This window comes from Mangifera indica, chromosome 3 (genome assembly GCF_011075055.1).
Source record: "Mangifera indica cultivar Alphonso chromosome 3, CATAS_Mindica_2.1, whole genome shotgun sequence".
NCBI lineage: Eukaryota > Viridiplantae > Streptophyta > Magnoliopsida > Sapindales > Anacardiaceae > Mangifera > Mangifera indica.
Window position 1 is genome coordinate 21,316,682 of NC_058139.1, and position 5,381 is coordinate 21,322,062.

General features: G+C 32.2%; 1 long non-coding RNA gene across 1 annotated transcript; it reads right to left on the reverse strand.

Moving 5' to 3' along the window:
• Nucleotides 1-2,595: 2,595 nt before the first annotated feature.
• On the reverse strand, nucleotides 2,596-3,794 carry LOC123212493. Its single transcript, XR_006501554.1, has 2 exons — nucleotides 3,038-3,794; nucleotides 2,596-2,950 (listed from the first exon to the last, which is right to left on the reverse strand). It is a non-coding gene; the product is annotated as an uncharacterized LOC123212493 (long non-coding RNA).
• Nucleotides 3,795-5,381: the final 1,587 nt, after the last annotated feature.

A 5,381-nucleotide genomic window follows, 5' to 3' on the forward strand; every position in this document is an offset into this window, starting at 1 on the left:
GTAAAATATCTATTTTGCTTTTACCAGTAGTTTATAGGCTAAATGACTTATTCCCACCCACTGATTGATAAATCTCAAAGTCATGCACATTAATTTTAAGAAACTTAAATATCAATTATTTTGTTAAAATTTACTATTAGTGTTAATAGTAAAAATGTTATTTGGCTAAAATATCATTCGACTTTATCTTTATTTGGATAATGATGAATCGTTCAGACGAAAACAATTTGTCTCCAAACGAATTATTCATCTTCTAGACAATAAAGGGCCGATGTTGAGAGAGATGGTTGAGAAGGAGAGATGGATGGGAAGGGTCAGTTGTCAGTCGGAATGGAAATAGTCGGAAAAAAGAAAAAAAACCCTGAGAGAAAATGGTCATTTGTCAAACTTTAGGTGAAAAGAAATTGTTAGATTTTTAAATTTAAAAGAAAAATATAATAAATTTTTAGTTTTTTTAATTATTTAGGAAAATGACATTTTTACAGAAGAATCATTCCTCTTCTAGACGACGACGAAAGGCCAATACGAAAGAGATGGTCAAGAAGGAGAGATGGGTGAAAAGGGTTAATTATTGGCTGGAATGAAGGTGGCCAGAGAAGAGAAGAAAACTCTAGAGAAAAAATCATCATTTTTCAAACTTTAGATGGGTGGAAATTGCTTGGTAAAATTGAAGTCTCCCTGAAAATAAATTGTGGCATATTGTAGAGCAAGTTTTGCTTTTGTGATTGCTTATCTAACAACATGCAATGTGGGTCTCAGGCACCGTGGTTGATTCTAAAATATGTCATCCAAGGGAATTTGATTTTTATCTCTGCAGCCAAGCTGGTATTCAGGTATAATTTTCCCATATTATATATGATAATCTATAAGCTATAATCCTGAAACCACGCGATTTCCATTTAGGAGCAACAGCGAAATGTCAGATGGAGAATTCTCTTAATATTGTTTGTGTTTAACTTTGTTAGACTTTAAAGCCTTTATGCAGCGAGCCCAGTAGGCAGGGCCTTCCCCAATTAATCTTTTGAGAAATTTGGGCTAAGGCTGCAAGGATTCAGTCTGCCATATATGAACGAGCATGCGCAACTACAATTTAGTAGGTGTATGTGCCTGTTTATATATATATCATATTATTATATATTATTTTATTTATAATTTAAAATTATCTAATATATATGAAAAATTATTGTATATATAAACCTTTTTAGAAAAACGGTAACATGGTAGAAATATATATGAAAAATTTTAGAATTTTAAAAAGTGTTTGTGATACACCCTTATAAGATTTAAAATTTCGGTTTTTAATACAAGTTACATTATGTGGTTCGACTACTATGTTGTGAGTACATGGCATGACTATTTGTTAAATGCAATTCATATAGCTAATCATTTTTGGCATTGCTTTCGTACGTTTGATTATAAAAGAGTTTAACTGCACAATATTTTGAATGTTGAGTTTAATCTTTCAACTAAGCCATTTTTTACTGGTTCTGTATCAAGAAATAAACATTTCAGTAGTCTGTGGAAGTTCATTTTTGGATGTTCGAGTTGATGATGACTTCATTTAGATGGTAGAACTTCAAAATAAGTTTTGATTGGAGTGAACTGAAGGCCTACAACACCAAACAAGTTTTCAGATCAAACCAGTCAGTCAAATTAGTTTGATTGGAATTTGTTATCGTTTAGTCTAGGTCAATGTTTAAAGTTTAAATAGTCATTAGAACTAATCGGCTTGTAGTCAAACCAAGTTTATCTGATAAGAAATATGCACCACTTATTATCATACTATAATTATAATTGGTTAAATATTATTCTAATGTTTATTTAATTTATGAGCAATGCTATGTATACCTATTTTTGGTACACAATTCATGTACACAGTGATGTATCATCATGTAATTAGATGATTTTAAAACATGTGTCATTATATGATAAAGAAACATCAAATCACATGATAAAGAAACAATGTCAAAACTTGTACTCAGAACACAATCAAATTATTGTCCAACATACTGTACTTAAAAACTTTTAAAAGCCCCTTTAAATTCAAACAGTCAGTTTTCAAGTTCATTTGGGTTTGATATTTTACTCCAACCCAATTCTCATGTGTGTGTGTACACACACACACACACACATACAAGAGTAATAAAACTATGTGTAGTCAATTTGAGCTCCTAAATAGAGACTCAAATAATGTGTATAATTGGGTGATTCTGAATTGAAGATATAGTAACACCTAATTATATGATGACACTTAATCTGAATATCCAAGCATTTGACATTCTTGACTCTTTTGTCCTTTGCAATGCAAAACACACACACACACACACGTACACATACAAGAGTAATAAAACTATGTGCAGTCAATTTGAGCTCCTAAATAGATACTCAAATAATGTGTATAATTGGGTGATTCTGAATTGAAGATATAATAATACCTAATCATATGATGACACTTAATCTGAATATCCAAGCACTTGACATTCTTGACTCCTTTGTCCTTTGCAATCCAAAACACAGCTTCTAGATTGAAATCTGAAGTTCAATCTATATAGGCATCAAGCTGAGAAAAAAGTACTAGAAAGAAAAGCGAAAAAATGTTGAAGATGAGTCTTAAGCATCAATTATTCACCAATATTATACAAGTTAGCGATAACCATCAAGTAACAAACCATAATTATACTGCAAAGGAAATTTATTGTCCCTTACCAACTGCCTTTAATACAATAAACACAAAATTGGACTACTTTCATTGATATCTCCCTTTCATACATTAAAACTGAGCCCTTTTTAACAAGCAAAGTGATGATAATGGCAGGACCTAACATCCATATTCATCTTCCCAATAACATCCTTAAATGGCATGAAACAAGCTCTCATAAATACATGAATCCTCAACCAGTCGACAACCTGAGCTAGCTCCTCCATCAATGACTGCTGACAGACCTAAACCCTAGAGAGTGCAAGTTAATCAAAAGTACAGTGGTCTTTATGGATGGATACCGGAAGAAAAATGATAGTTACGTGCATGGAATCTTACCCACATGGAGCTTTGTGACAAAATTCTCCAACTGCTAGAGACAGAGCAGAATTCTCAGAGGGAGAGAGATAATCTCAAAAGAAAATAAAACTGAGGTTAAATACTGATACAGACTACTATTTAATCCACAGTTTCTGAAAATTTCATGCTGACTGTTCTTTGCACTACGAGATTGAAAGAAATAAAGACATAGTTTACACAAATGACTAAAAACTTGATATATGCACGTTTTCTTTTTAAATAAGGCAACCTTACTTGAGCTGAATTGTCCTTTAAGGACAAACTCAATATCAAACAAATAAAACCTTGAATGTAGTGATTAATTTCATAAACGTTCCATTAAGTAAATCAAAAGTTTAACCAGATAAATTAAGAATTTAATCTTTAAATATTACAAAATTTAATCCTGAAATGTCACTTAAGTGAATTTCAACCCTTTCTCTCTTGTGCTTGGAATCCTTTCTCTTAATGCTCAAGCTACTTCTCTAGGCTGTACATTAGGGGTGTGCACGGTCCGGTTTAGTGTGGTTTACAATATTTTTCAACCCAAACTGAAAAAAACAGTTTGAAAAAATTTCAAACCAAACCAAACCATTTTAAATTATAAACCAAACCAAACTAAACTGAAAATATACGGTTTGGTGTGGTTCGGTTTACGGTTCAAACCGAATAAAAAGTATTCACTTTCAATTTTTCAAATTCAAGAAAAAATAAATGAATAATAACCATGATTAAAAGACATAATTAGTGAAAAATCATCATCTATGTCTTCTATATGTGAAATTTAATAAAATTATAATAATACTATCATAAACATAGCATGTTTAATTTATAGTAATAGCATCATAAACACAAACCTAAAAAAAAGCACATTCAACATATATATATATATACGGTTTACGGTTTGGTTTGGTTTGAAACCGTTCAAACCATAACCCAAACTGTAAACCGTTTTTTAAAAATTTTTTAACCCAAACCAAACCGTTTTATAATCCAAACCAAACCAAACTGTAATTTTCAAACGGTTTGGTCCGGTTGTACGGTTTGAACCAAATTATGCACATCCCTACTGTACATGGTTTTTCAGTTAGCTACAATATTGGGTATCTCCAGATCTTTTCCAATTTTGAGATAAAAAGCAGTGAAATGAAAGGAATCTCAAAAGAGCAGTACATGATTCACACACACACACACACACATATATATATCAGAGCTTCTATCACATATAAACCTAAGCCAAAAGAGAGAAGATATTCTCTGGATGCTTGAATGAGAAAAGAAATCACCAGATAGGACAAACCCGCTATTCCATTGCTTTGGTCATTTCAGATTCCTTATATCTCTAACGCTTTCTCTATATTGCTATTTTCATGAACGATCCCACTACTTGAAAAGGAAGAAAAATGCCCAGAGGTCTTTATTTTGACCTCTGTTCAACTGATATCTGACAGCCTCAATTATGGTTACTATTACTGTTTTTTAAAGGAAATATTGTCTGTCTCACTTGAGAGATGCATGATTGGGAATCAAAACCACCATTGTTAAACCTTTGAATGAGTCAATACATACAAGAACTATTTGATGGAAGCAAATGCAATTTCTCGAAACTGAGGGGGACAATTATGCCAAACTTCAAACTTTCTTTCTCTCTTTTACTGATCCATAAGATTTTGAAGTTGAATTAGCAGGGAATCAAGGAACCGTGTTATAAACCTAATCTTAATTTCAGAGCAACCGAAAAGAAAGGGCAAGTCTCAAAAACTTCACGGGGTTAGGAGGGTGAAGCTCAATATCAAGACTTTCCCTATCTCAGTAAATTTCTAAATTTGTGGTTGGATTAAGATGAAACCCACTTCGTAAAAACCCTAGCTAGGGTAAGAAAAGAAAATTAGGGTTTCATTCCAGGTCGAAAACAGTCAGAAATTCCATATAGAAATGAGAGGTTCAATGAAAATCATGTTCCAAAAGATCAGTGACATTGGATGGTAAAATATTAAGCCACGGTTCTATTCTGTTATCCGATAACCCTACTACAAAACAGATATGAGATTAGGGCATCATTATAAAAAGATAAAAACAAAAACAGAAAAGCATACCCGATTTAACCAACAACAAAAATCACTGCAGGTTATGAATGTGAAACCTCAATCAGAGAATCACAAGGAGGGATCTTGAGATCCGAAGTGCACCGAGACGCACAAAAATTATCACTGGAAACTCCAACAAACCTAAGGACTCCGAAAGTTTTACATAATAAAAGAAAAATAACACGAGAATCAATAAATCAAGAAGCAAATATCTCTGTGTATGTGTGTGTATATAGACATATATATTTAATACATAT